The 14,562-nt window shown below is 41.6% G+C and overlaps 1 long non-coding RNA gene across 1 annotated transcript in view; it reads right to left on the bottom strand.

Annotated features, from left to right (window-relative positions):
- LOC134739694 (uncharacterized) overlaps positions 1-14,562 on the bottom strand; it is a 107,626-nt gene that overhangs the window by 58,622 nt on the left and 34,442 nt on the right. The window lies entirely within an intron of this gene.

Raw genomic sequence — 14,562 nt, 5'->3', positions numbered from 1 at the left:
AATCTGACAAAAAAAAAAAAAAACTAACCAAGCATGGTGGTGCAGGCCTGTAATCCTAGCTATTCGGGAGCCTAAGATGAGAGGATCACTTGAACCCAGGAGTTAAGAGAAAATTAAGGAAATGCAAATGGCCAATGAATAAATGAAAAAAAGCTTAATTTACTAATATGATGCACTGAGATAAATGTACAAGAGAGGGCACTGGCAAGATTATGTATCATTTTAGAGCTTAGAAGAAATAAGCATCTATCAATTAAGAAATAAATATATTAGAGTAAATCACATTATATTAATATGTAGTAGTTAAAAACAATGAGGTAGCTCTATGTTTATTGATCCAGAAAGATGTACAATGCACATTTTTTTTAAAAAAGAACCAAGTTATAAAAATATCACTTATATTTAAATAGCACTTTACAGGCACAATTTGTTTTATTATGCTTTATTGTACTTCACAGATATTACATTTTGTGAGTGTGTGTGAATTGAAGGTTTGTGGCAACTGTGCACTGAGCAAGTTTATCGAGCCATTTTCCCAGCACCAGGGGCTCACTTCATGTCTCTGTGTTACATTTTGATAATTCTCATATTTCAAATGTTTTCATTATTATTATATCTGCTATTGTGATCTATGATCAGTGATCTTTCATGTTACTATTCTAATTGTTTTGGGGCACCACAAACCCTTATAAGACAGAAAACTTAATAAATACTGTGTGTGTTCTGACTTCTCCACCCACATGCTATTCCTCCATCTTCGTCTCTTCCCTCTGGCCTCTTTATTCCCTGAGATGTGAGACTATTGAAATTAGGCCAATTAAGATCCCTACAATAGCCTGTAAGTATTCAAGTGAAAGGAAGAGTCACACGTCTCTCACTTTAAATCCACAGCTAGAAATGATTAAGTTTAGTGAGGAAGGCATGTTGAAAGCCAAGATAGGCCAAAAGTTAGGCCTCTTGCACCAAAGAGTTAGGCAAGTTATGAATGCAAAAGAAAAGTTCTTGAAGGAAATTAAAAGTGCTACTCCAGTGAACACACAAATAAGAAAACAGAACAGCCTTACTGCTGATATGGAGAAATTTCTAGTGGTCTGGATAGAAGATCAACCCAGCCACAACATTCCCTTAAGCCAAAGCCTAATCCAGAGCAAAGTCCTAACTTTATTAAATCAATGAAGGTTGAGAGAGCTGAGAAAGTTGCAGAAGAAAAGTTTGAAGCTAGCAGAAGTTGGTTCACGAGGTTTAAGGAAAGAAGCAGTCTCCATAACATAGAAGTGCAAGGTGGACCCTTTCTCACACCTTATATAAAAATTAACTCAAGATGGATTAAAGACTTAAAACATAGGACCTAAAACCATAAAAACCCTAGAAGAAAACCTAGGCAATATCATTCCGGATGTAGGCAGGGGCAAAGACTTCATGACTAAAACACCAAAAGCAACGGCAACAAAAGCCAAAATTGACAAATGAGATCTAATTAAACTAAAGAGCTTCTGCACAGCAAAAGAAACTACCATTAGAGTGAACAGGCAACCTACAGGATGGGAGAAAATTTTTACAATCTACCCATCTGACAAAGGGCTAATATCCAGAATCTACAAAGAACTTAAACAAATTTACAAGAAAAAAACAAACAACCCCATCAAAAAGTGGGTGAAGGATATGAACAGACACTTCTCAAAAGAAGACATTAACGCGGCCCACAAACATATGAAAAAAAGCTCATTATCACTGGTCATTAGAGAAATGCAAATCAAAACCACAATGAGATACTATCTCATGCCAGTTAGAATGGCAATCATTAAAACGTCAGGAAAAAACAGATGCTAGAGAGGATGTAGAGAAATAGGAACACTTTTACGCTGTTGGTGGGAGTGTGAATTAGTTCAACCTTTGTGGTTGAGGATCTAGAACTAGAAATACCGTCTGACCCAGCAATCCTATTACTGGGTATATACACAAAGGATTATAAATCATTCTACTATAAAGACACATGCACACGTATGTTTATTGCAGCACTGTTCACAATGGCAAAGGCTTGGAACCAACCCAAATCCCCATCAATGATAGACTGGATAAAGAAAACGTGGCACATATACACCATGGAATACTATGCAGCCATAAAAAAATGATGATTTCATGTCCTTTGCAGTGACATGGATGAAGCTGGAAACCATCATTTTCAGCAAACTAACACAAGAACAGAAAACCAACCACCACATGTTCTCACTCATAAGTGGGAGTAGAACAATGAGAACATATGGACACAGGGAGGGGAACATCTCACACTGGGGCCTGTTGTGGGATGGGTGGCTAGGGGAGGGATAGCATTAGGAGAAATACCTAATGTAGATGATGGGTTGATGGGTGCAGCAAACCACTATGGCATGACCTGCAGGTTCTGCACGTGTACCGCAGAACTTAAAGTATAATAAAAAATAAAATAAAATAAAAAGAAATGAAATAGTGGCATTCACAGCAACCTGGATGAAATTGGAGACCATTATTCTAAGTGAAGTAACTCAAGAATGGAAAACCAAACATCGTATGCTCTCACTTATAAGCGGGAGCTAAGCTATGAGAATGCAAAGGCATAAAAACGATAAAATGGACCTTGGAGACTCAGGGAAAGGGTGGGAGGAGGGTGAGGGACAAAACACTACACATTGGGTACAGTGTACACTGCTCAAGTGAATGGGTGCACCAAAATCCCAGAAACCACTAAAGAACTTATTCATGTAATCAAACACCACCTGTTCCCCAAAAACCTATTGAAATTAAAAAAATTAAACAAAATTGTGCTGAAAAAAAAAGTGCAAGGTGAAGCAGTATGTGCTGATGTAGAAACTATAGCAAGTTATCCTGAAGATCTAGTTAGGATCATTGATGAAAGTGGCTATATTAAACAATAGATTTTCAATATAGATGAAACAGCCTTCTATTGGAAGAAGATGCGAACTAGGACTTTCATAGCTAGAGAGGAGAAGTCAATGCCTGGCTTCAAAGTACAATGTGAATCTTTTGCTCAGGGCTAATGCAGCTGGTGACTTTAAGTTGGAACTAATGCTCATTTACCATTCTAAGAACCTAGAGCCCTTAAGAATTATGTCACATTATTCTGCCTGTCCTCTATCAATGGAACAACAAAGCCTGTTTTCAGATAACACACTTGTTTTCAGTATACGTTACTAAATATTTTAAGCCCACTGTTGAGACCTACTACTCAGAAAAAAATTATTTCTTTCCAAATATTATTGTTAATTGACAATGTGCCAAGTCACTCGGGTGCTGTGATGGAGATATACAAGGAGATTAAGGTTTCATGCCTGCAAACACGACATCCATTCTGCAGCCCATGGATCAAGAAGTAATTTTAACTTTTAAGCCTGATTATTTAACAAACACATTTCATAAGGCCATAACTGCCATTGATAGTAATTCCTCTCATGGACCTGGGCAAAGTAAATTTAAAACCTTCTGAAAGGATTCACCTTTCTAGATGCTACCAGGAACATCTCTGATTCATGGGGAGGATGTAAGAATATCAACATTAACAGGAGTTTGGAAGAAGTTGATTCCAACTCTCTTGGATGACTTTGAGGGGTTCAAGACTTCAGTGTATGAAGTAACTGCAGGTGTGGTTGAAATAGCAACAGAACTAGAATTAGTAGTAAATCCTGAAGATGTGACTGACTTGCTGCAATATCATGATAAAACTTTAACAGATGAGGAGTTGTTTCTTATGGATGAGCAAGGAAAATGGTTTCTTGAGATGGAACCTACTCCTGGTGAAGAGGCTGTAAACACTGTCCACATGACAACAAATGATTTAGAATATAACATAAACTTAGTTAATAAAACAGTGGCAGGATTCGAGAGGATTGACTCTAATTTTGAAAGAAATTCTACTGTGATTAAAAGGCTATTAAAGATTATCACATGCTACAGAGAAATCCTCTGTGAAAAGAAGAGTCAATTGATGTGGCAAACTTCATTGCTGTCTTATTTTAAGAAATTGCACCAGCCACCCTAGCCTTCAGCAACTACCACCATTGAGGCAAGGCCCTCAATGAGCAAGAAGATTACAACTCGCTGAAGGCTCAGATGATCATTAGCATGTTTTTTGGCAATGAACCATTTTTTAAATTAATATATATAATTGGTTTTTAGACATAATGCTCTTGCACATATAATGGACTATATAGTATAGTATAAACATAACTTTTATATGCACTGGGAAACCAAAAAATTTGTGTGACTCATTTTATTGAGATATTTGTTTTCTTGTGGGGCTCTGGAATCAAACCCACAATAACTCTGAGGTATGCCTGTAAATAATATATAATGTATATGTGCATGTGTGGGTGTAAGTGTGCATGCATGTGCGTGTGTGTGTGTGTAACTCTAAGGACAAAGATGTGAAGCACTTACACCAATCTATTAACAGGGAGAAGAAAGACAGGAAGGTAATGGGATCTTCTACCTCTTACTCTATATGCTTCTGTATCACTTAAATGTATTACTATAAAGCACTTTTATATTTGTTGTGGAATTAGAAAAACAAAAACATTAGTATATATAACATTGTAACCCCTTAACTCCACCATTGTAACTCAGTTATAATATTTTTAGTATTCTTTTCCAGCTTTATTAAATATTTCTATTTTTACTTAGATATTTTATATCTTCTTTGGCATCATGTTTTCATATTACTACATGTTAAAATAATTATAATATTCCATATTCTGAATGAGCCATAGCTTCAACTTTTCTTCAATTGCTGACTATTAAACAATCTTATGAAGAATATCATCCATATTACATTTTTCATGTTTTTAAATTCTTTTCTTGCAAGAAAATTCTTGAAATTGGGTTATGGAATCAAAGGATATGAACAATTGTTCTGATGCATCTCAGTCTTCCAGTGAATGTACAGGCCCATGTAACATGGACCATCTTCTGTGCTCTACCTAAACATATATTTCCCATGGTGCTCCACAATGTTAATTCTGCAGAAACTACCACTCTGCTGTTTGCAAATGTTACTCGTGCACTCTTTCTTTTCCAAAAATGCCTTCAACACCTTTAAGGTGATAATGTTTTCTGAGAAACAACGAAAACCTTATTCAGTGCCTCCATATATTCTAAAGCATTAACCAAATGTAAGAAAAAAGATATCAGAACTTTGCCTTCTTGTCATGGCCATGTTATTATTTTAACAGCTAAAAATCAAGGTTAGTTGAACCAAAAAAATAGTTAAACTAGATTTGTAAGAATAAGTATTTTCCCTGTGGACTCAATTTTAATTTGAATGAAGAAAATGCGACCTTGAACGGTTGCAAGTAGGTACATTAGGAAACTGCAATGAGCCTATGTTGTCGACAGGTGGCGGAAGAGGACCACATCAAACCCCCGCGGCCGGCGCACTAGTTCCTTTTTGCCCCTTTGAAAGCTGTAGCTGTGGACCCCATGAGGACTTCAAAGTAACCAAAGCGGCTGCCTTTCACCTTTTCAAGAGTCTGTTTCATCTGATGTATCTAGGAAGAGAGGGGCTTCCTTTGGGGTCCCAGTGGTCCCTTGGAAGCTCTCCCTCGGGTCTTCACACAGATACCCCCTCCACACTGTAGCATCCTGTTCACCCCACCGCCTTGCAGGCTGATGTGTGGCACGCTTCACCAAAGCTTTGGGGTAATTAAGGACACTACAGAGCAGAAGGTTAAAAATTAAAGTTTTATGCTAAGTATGACTTCCTCTTATTTTGGTGAAAAACCTTCCTTCCTTCCTTCCTCCCCTTCCTCCCCTCCCCTCCCCTTCCTCCCCTCACCTCGCCTTCCTCCCCTCCCCTCACCTCCCCTTCCTCCCCTCACCTCGCCTTCCTCCCCTCCCCTTCCTCCCCTTCCCTTCCTTCCTGAATGAGATGGAAGATCTCACTATGTCTCCCAGGCTGGCATCGAACTCCTGGGCTCTATCAATATTCCCACCTCACCCTCCCTAGTAGCTGGGACTACAAGCATGCCCCACCACACCCATCTCTAAGGCTCCCTTCACAGGAGGGTGACTTGGGATGCACACAACTCCTAATCATTCTTTCCTGCTCTCAAATCCAGGCCTCTTTATAGGGAGAGGGAAAAAAAAATTATCTCTCCTTCCTATCTCACCCAGGCATTCTTCACCCAAGATTTAGGAGACCTCTTCCACTCAAAGGAACTCATCCTAGGACCTCATAGGAACTCATCCTAGGACCATGCCTGTTCCTAGGCAGTGCATTTCCAAACGAAATATTTACACTAATAATTCCTCAGTGGCTTCATAGATGCAATCAGCCACCACCTTTATCTAGATGCAATCAGCCACCACCTTTATCTAGATGCAATCAGCCACCACCTTTATCACTGCAAGACCCCAGGGTCCATGGCTGAGAGGGAGGGAGCCCTGCTGGCTTTGGACTTCAAGGCCTCCTGACATCCAGGGCAGGCAAGTACACTCTTCTTAGTATGGCTGTCTTAGAGATCCTCCCATGGCTAAACATGCAGGTGAAGGTGGACTTAAACCCACAGACCTTTGAGCAATAAATGTTTATTTTCCCAGAAAGTTGTCTCCATTTTTAGGAAGGAAGGGATATTTTCCTAACTTGCCAAGCAGAGGAGTTCAAACTTCACTTTATTAGGCAAAGCAATGTTACTTCTTGTGTTTTGAAGTCACTTCTCCCCAACCACCCCCCGAGCCCTGCTTTTTTTTTTTTTTCTTCAAATTATGCATCTTTAGGCCAACCAGGAATAGGAAAGGGCCCTAGGTCTAAGACATTTATTTCTTAATGAACATTCCCTTCAGTACACAAAAGCTAGACTCCCTTAACTTTGAAATGCTATCTTGTAGGGGGTAGGTTCTTAGGATCCTCCTCAGCCTCAGCCTGTAGGCAGATGGGAGTTGGGTAGTTTTGTTCTTTCATTTACATAATTAAAAAACCAAGATGGGAGGACTGGACTGCTCTGTGTAACCACAGATATCACGCCATTGAAGGGTGCGGTCCGAATGAGAGAGCCTCATGTGTTAATAATTATCTGCTACTCACAAAATGGTAGCCCTGCCCAGTAATCCAGCTAAGGAGCTAAAAAGAGAATTTTTCATTTTTGAGGCATGGACCTACCCAATCTGGACCCATGGAGAGCCCGTTTCCATTAAAACAGCATTTACCAACCTGGTCATTTCACTAGCTGTGATTGGCTCAGGTGAATGAAACTTAGCAGTAAAAATTTTCATTTATCCCTTTTGCGTGAAAAACCTCTAAGACCAGGGTAAATGTGCTTCCACAAAATAGGTCAAGTAAATTCTTATAAGGCCAAGCAATGAAGCAATGTTTCCAGGGGCCTCAGGCCAATAGTTCTGCGGAAAAAAAAAAAAGAAAATATCAGTGGCCTCGCAAGCCAGGAACAAATATTTTGTTGCCCTCTGGGTAGATAGATGTTATTAAGCATTAAGTTCAACTAGACATTTGGGACTCAATAATTAGGGCATTTGTGACCACTGCAACAGTGAGTCCCAGCTGCCCAAACCCCACCAGCTAAAGTATCCACAGCTCTGGTGCATCTCTGTAGAACTTACAGTGAATTCTGAAAATGGTACATGCCTAATAATAATTATGTTATCATTGTACACTTTTTTTTTCTTACAAAGTGTTTATGAAGCCAGACATGCTTCAATAACACTACCTAGGAAATGTAGCATTTGTGTTCCTGCCCAGAAGAGAACTATTTTGAGCTTGGTTGGGTCCCATCTGGAATTGACTTTTCCCATTAAGAGGACAAAATACCAAACTTCACTCTTATTTCTCACTAGTGACTTGGGGCAGAAAAGAGGCAATTGGAGAAAAAGTGTCCAGATTAAGGAGAAAGCAGTACTACAAAATTGGGCAAATAAAGGGAGAAATCCTTCCTGGGATAATAATTCATCCTGGGCTTATATTTTGTAAAGCTTATTACAGAAAGTAAAAAATCCTTAGGGATATAATTGCAAAAACACTCTGAACTTATAGTGCCACACCAAAATGAAGAATTTTCTTTGATGCATGATTAGTTTTAGCATTTATCCGAGTTTAGTCCCCTGTAGAATAAGAATAACTTTGGACACAGAGGAGGTATGAACTGGATAGCCAGAGATAAATAGAAACACAAATCAGAACAGAGCAGAGCTCGTTCTTATCGCCGTACTCAGCTAAGCGTTTTCATCAATTTATATTGGAAATGAACAACTCATACTAAAAACTCATGGTATCATTTACAGTTTATCATGTATGACGTTCAAAGTAACTGTAAGGAAACCTACAACTGATTCTCATTCCAGAGTGTGGATTTGATTTCAATCCCTGTGCCTGTATTTCTAGGCTCAGGATTTGAAGAACCCTTGGGTGGTGGTTCATGAGATGACTCCTTTAGGGGGCTCTGCCTTGCCACTGAGACAAGATCCTGGGTCTCTATCCTGGCTAACATGGTGAAACTCTGTCCCAGCTACTCGGGAGGCTGAGGAAGGAGAATGCCGTGAACCCGGGAGGCAGAGGTTGCAGTGAGCCGAGATCGCGCCACTGCACTCCAGCCTGGGAGACAGAGCGAGACCCTGTCTCAAAAAAAAAAAAAAAAAAAAAAAGATCCTGGATGTCAGACAGAGTAAATCAGGTGAGGTGAGCAGCAGCTCCTGTTCCTTCTGGAGTGTCACACACCCCATTTCCACAGCACTCCTTTCCTCTGAGCCAGTTATAGCTCCCATTAAGTTTCTTCTTTCTTTGCATCTGTCAAGACCTCCACCATCCTCAATGCTTACCTCCGTGGCATCCCCAGCCTGCACCTCTCCTTCTCCAAACCCCGATCACACCACACAACTGAGCCTCTAGTTGATGGCTGGCCATTTAAGGTGAGTTAATGTTGACTCCTCTGCAAGCGCTGGAAGTCAGAGACTACATCTTATATTTGGCGGTCATACTGCCTAACACAGTGACATTTTCAGTTAATGCTTAGCAATAACAGCTAGCATTTATCAACTTTTATGATGTATCAGGTGCTTTGTTAAGCATACAACATATATTGTTTCTTTTAAGATACAAAGATTTTGTTATCTCAATGTTGTCAATGAAAAAACTAAGGCTCAAAGAGCTAGTTAACTAGCCAGCCCAGTGTCACATTATCCATATGAATCCACTCGTGTCTTCCTCTACATGAGGCAGGTTTCTCCTATGCCCTCTGCCTGGGTGTAGGGGAAGGTGGTTCCGGTGATTTCATCTGGCCCCAGGGCCTTTGCAAGTTCGTAGCGTACTCCCAGTGTGCCCATAAAACCTGTGCTTTGCAATGCTAAAGGCATTTCTGGAGACATGAGAGTGGCTAGGTGGGAGGGGAAGGGCTCAGGAGGCCTGGAAATAAGTTCCCAAAACACAAGCATTGGTTTAGGAGGAATTGGGACAGATGGTTGAACAACGGTTGTCTCCCTCCCCATCCTGTATCTGCTGCTTTTTCTCCACTTAGGACACTTAAAAAAAAAATTAAATAACTGTCTGGGTTTAAGTATACATGTGGATATTTTATTTTCCCAGCTGCAGCAAGAACAGCCTGGATGTTTCAGATTCTTGGGGCTTTCAGAGATGGGTCATGTCAACAATGCTGTCCTCTCTTAGGATATTAAAGAGTATTAAAGGATTTCATTCAGAGGGTTCTCCTGACATGTGGTGGGTTGGAAATATGATCCAAAGTATCCAAATTACAAATGTAAGAAAACAGTAATACTGAATGTTAAATTAGTATTAAGGACTTACATTTGGGCTTTCTACTGGCTTTCAGTCAATATGCTATGCTTTTTTTTTTTTTTTTTTTTTTTTTGAGATGGAGTCTCACTCTTGTCACCCAGGCTGGATTGCAATGGCGTGATCTCGACTCCCTGCAACCTCCGCCTCCCAGGTTCAAGCAATTCTCCTGCCTCAGCCTCCTGAGTAGTTGGGCTTACAGACGCCTGCCACCATGCCCAGCTAATTTTTGTATTTTTTAGTAGAGACAGGGTTTCACCATGTTGGCCAGGCTGTTCTCAAACTCCTGACCTCTAGTGATCCACCCGCCTCAGCCTCTAAAAGTGCTGGGATTACAGGCGTGAGCCACCACACCCGGCCATGCTAAGCTTTTTAACAGTCATAATGACTAGTGTTTATTGAGTGTCTATTATGTGACTGTTTTGCATATATTATGTCTAACCCTCATAGCAACTCTGAAAGATATGTATTATTCAACCCATTTTACAGACGAAGGCTCAAGGAGGCTCAGTAACATGCCCAGAGCCACAACAGTGGGGGGCCCAGAATTCAGATCTGAAGTAATTTGATTTCAAATATTAACTATTTGGCCATTTTCTCCCCACCCGGCATTGTGGCTGCTAGCCATCCTTTATACGAAACATTCATCTCAATTACCAAAAGTGGCTTAAACCTATTTTCTCATGCTAACATGAATATACACATCTCTGTTCTCAACAGAAGACACAAGAGTACAGGGATCAGAAAAACCCTTGAATGTTGCAGGCTGCCCCAGTGCAATCAGACTTCAGATGTGTGACTCATATTTTTGGACAATATGCATAAGTCACAATAATATATCCTCTTTTTCCAAGGAAGGATGTTTAATAAGAATAATGACGGCCGGGCGTGGTGGCCCACGCCTGTAATCCCAGCACTTTGAGAGGCCAAGACGGGTGGATTACCTGAGGTCAGGAGTTTGAGACCAGCCTAACATGGTGAAACCCTGTCTCTACTAAAAATACAAAAATTAGCCGAGCATAGTGGCACATGCCTGTAATCCTAGCTACTCCAGAGGCTGAGGCAGGAGAATCACTTGAACCAGGGAGGTGGAGGTTGCAGTGAGCCGAGATTGTGCCATTGCACTCCAGCCTAGGCAACAGAGTGAGACTGCATCTCAAAAAAAAAAAAAAAAAAAAAAAAGGAGGCCGGGCGCGGTGGCTCACGCCTGTAATCCCAGCACTTTGGGAGGCCGAGGCAGGCGGATCACAAGGTCAGGAGATCGAGACCATCCTGGCTAACACAGTAAAACCCTGTCTCTACTAAAAATACAAAAATTAGCCAGGCGTGGCAGCGTGTGCCTGTAGTCCCAGCTACTGGGGAGGCTGAGGCAGGAGAATGGTGTGAACCTGGGAGGCGGAGCTTGCAGTAAGCCAAGATCACGCCACTGCACTCCAGCCTGGGTGACAGAGCGAGACTCCGTCTCAAAAAAAAAGAAAAAAAAAAAAAGAAAGAAAGGGTCTAATATTGAACTTCGCATAAAAGGGGCCACAATTAACCAATTTAATCAGGTGGAATATGCTAAGCTTTTAATAAGCATTGTCTCATTTAATCACCAAAAACAGCCCCTGTAGAATTGGTATTTATGGATGGTCTGACCTCAAGCAAGTTACTCTGTCCCACTGAGCTCTAATTCTCTGGTCTGCAAAATGGAGATAATGATAGTTCCTGCTTCATAAGGTGATGATGATATTAAATAATCCACATAAAGTGCTTAGCCCAGCACCCAAAACAAAGTAAAAGCTCAGATAGTGTTTGTTCTTGTCCCTATTTTACAGATCAGAAGACTGAGACTCATAGAAATTAAGTATCGTGCCCAGAGTCACATCACTGAGAGCTAAACCTCAAAGTGAAATTCACTAACCACTCTGCTATACTGCCTTGCTTAGCTAATGGTTGGTTTAATTAAATAAGTTAATTAATTATTGAAATTGTATCTTTTGTCCCCTGACTCTACTGTGTCTGGAAATAAACTCTGTTGGTTAGAGCACAGGGCTACCAAGACCAAGGCTAGTTAATACATTCCTCACCAGCCATCCTGCAACCCCAAAAGGATGATGGATGGAGGGGCTGTGGATGAATCCATGCATAGCCATCACTGCTATCAGAAAACAATCCCAGCCCTACTGTTAGTAGCCCTAGTTAGAGTGACCCTGTGTTCTGGTATGCCCAAACCAGTCTTGGTTTATTGCAGTCTTCCCAGTACAATTATTAACAGTGCCCTCTCGCTTTCAAAAGGTCTTGGTTTTGGCCAACAATTATATGGCCACTCTACCCATAGTGGTATCATCTCTAGCAAACAACGAGCAGCATGTTCTCATCGTCCGCTCCCTCCTTGGTCCTGTTCACAGACTGTCAACAGCCATGTCTTGTACACTGGGACTTTTCCCCTACCCCTCATGGAAGACTGCTTTAAACCTCAACCTTTTCTCCTTGAAATTCTCCCCTCCATACTTTCTCAATTCTTCCTGGCTTCAGATGCTTGGCTATGGTATGAGGTTTAAAGATGTTGGCTGGAACCCTATGACTGGAGTCAGTAGCCTGGCCCCACCACTGACAGGCTGGCAAATCACTTCATCTTTCCCCAAGCCTGAGTGTCTGTATCTGTAGAGCAGAAGAATAGGCTGGCTCTCAGGGGGTTCTAATAACATGGTGCTTGGAAAATGTCAGCTGCCCATTAGTCATACTATTATCTGTTTGTGAAAACAACAAAAAAGAGATCATGGAATAGTCCAGCAAAATTGTGCCTGCTGGGCACCAATTCACACAAGCATGACTAAGGATCTTTGGGGGATGATACAGAAAAGCATGAATACACTATTTTGCTCCTGTTAAAGAGGGATGGAGGTTGAAACTATCACGTAAATCGGGGGAAGCCTGTGGGCATGAATTGTGAGTGGCATTGCTGGCCCCCTGCCTGACACTTGTCAAGGTACCTAGGATTTTCCTGCTACTTTCCACAACCTCCGCCTCCTGGATTCAAGCGATTCTCCTGCCTCAGCTTCCCGAGTAGCTAGGAATACAGGCATGTGCCACCATGCTCAGCTAATTTTGTATTTTTAGTAGAGATGGGGTTTCTCCATGTTGATCAGGCTGGTCTCGAACTCCCGACCTCAGGATTCGCCCACCTCAGCCTCCCAAAGTGCTGGGATTACAGGCGTGAGCCACCGCACCTGGCCTGGTCTGAGAGTTTTTCTTAACTTCTAAGAATGTACTGTTCAATCTCAGAGCCCCTGAGTTCCCCTTAGCTCTTCAAGGAGCCCTAATGCAGTATTCTCCAACCTGCCTGCTTTCCTAGTAAGGTGCCCCAAGCTCTGGACTTGTTACCATCTCTACTATGTCTCCTCTTGTAGGGAGCTGCTCTCTGCTAGCTATTACCTTGGTGGTATGAAAACGGCTAAGTGTGTGCACAGGTGTTGGTATTGCCTTCCTAATATCCAGTTTCTCCTCTAACGGTAAGAGCAGCTGAAGTTTTCCTTGCTGATCAGCCCCCTCCTACTCTCATTATATGTGGCTTGGGTGGGGCTGACCCTTCTTTTCCACCCCAGCCATTGGCACAGGACTGTGACCTCATCCATTAGTGTCACAGTGGTTGGTTTATAGAAGACCAACACGGCTCCATTTGAGTCAAAGGGACATAGTCTTGAGATTTGGGCTGGAATGACAGGGAAAGAGCCACTCCTTCCTTTGGGTTGTTAAGTGAGTAAGAAGTTACCAGAGGCCATCATTGTCCCCGGATAATGAAGCCAACCGAGAAAAACAGAGTTGGCAAATGAAAAAAAGATTTCTGACAACATTGTTTTGACACCCGATCTACATGAGCTTCAAGCCATCTACCATAATGATTGAGACAATTAAATTCTGTTTATGCTTATACCAAAAGAGTCTGGTTAATGCAACAAGAAAATGTGTGATCCCTCTCAGAAGGTTTACATTTTAGCATTAGACAGGTCTTCAATCCAAAGAGATGAATTCGTGTGGTAGAATGTTAGTCACTCATGTCAAGCTAAGGTGGCCAGAATATTTTGAAGTGGGCTTAAGAACTAGAGACACTCATACCCTGCCCTATCTACCAGTGACTGGCTCATCTGCCTGGCACCAAGTCTTGCCCAGCTCAAAGGACAGACCCTGTTGGCCCAAAGGAGCTTCTTGGTTGGCTTCAGGCCTGAAAAGGCAGCCAGCCCTGTGTGTTCCCTCCATGAGAAAATGTTTCTCACTGAGATCCATTCAAAGCACTTCTTATCACCAGCAGGAGTAAGCTCTGCGATAGGAGTGAAGAGTGTCACTAAGTGAGAATCAGCTACGGTGGCAGCTCGTCCTAGAAATGTCACGTCTCATCCTGCCTCCGTGTGCTGGCCTATCCAAGTTCAGGTTTCAGGCAGGCAGCTGGACTCAGCAGGAAAAGTCTCTTTTTCTGAAAGCTAAAATGACTCTTCAGCTGTAAGTTAAATAAGCCTAGAGGATCTAATGTACAGCAAGGGACTCTAGTTAACAATACTGTCTTGTATACTTCAATTTTGCTAAGAGAGTAGATTCTAAATGTTCTCACCACACACACACACACACACACACACAGGCACACACACACAGACACACACAAATGGGAACCATGTGAGGTGATGAATGGGTTAGCTAACTTGATTGTGATCATTTCACAACATATTGGTACGTTAAATGTCACATTGCATACCTTATACAGTGTTGTCAACTACACCTCAATAAAGCTGAAGGCAAAAAAG

This window comes from Pongo pygmaeus, chromosome 5, assembly GCF_028885625.2.
Source record: "Pongo pygmaeus isolate AG05252 chromosome 5, NHGRI_mPonPyg2-v2.0_pri, whole genome shotgun sequence".
NCBI lineage: Eukaryota > Metazoa > Chordata > Mammalia > Primates > Hominidae > Pongo > Pongo pygmaeus.
The sequence above is the reverse complement of the archived record's forward strand: the minus strand, read 5'-3'. Positions and strand labels throughout refer to the sequence as shown.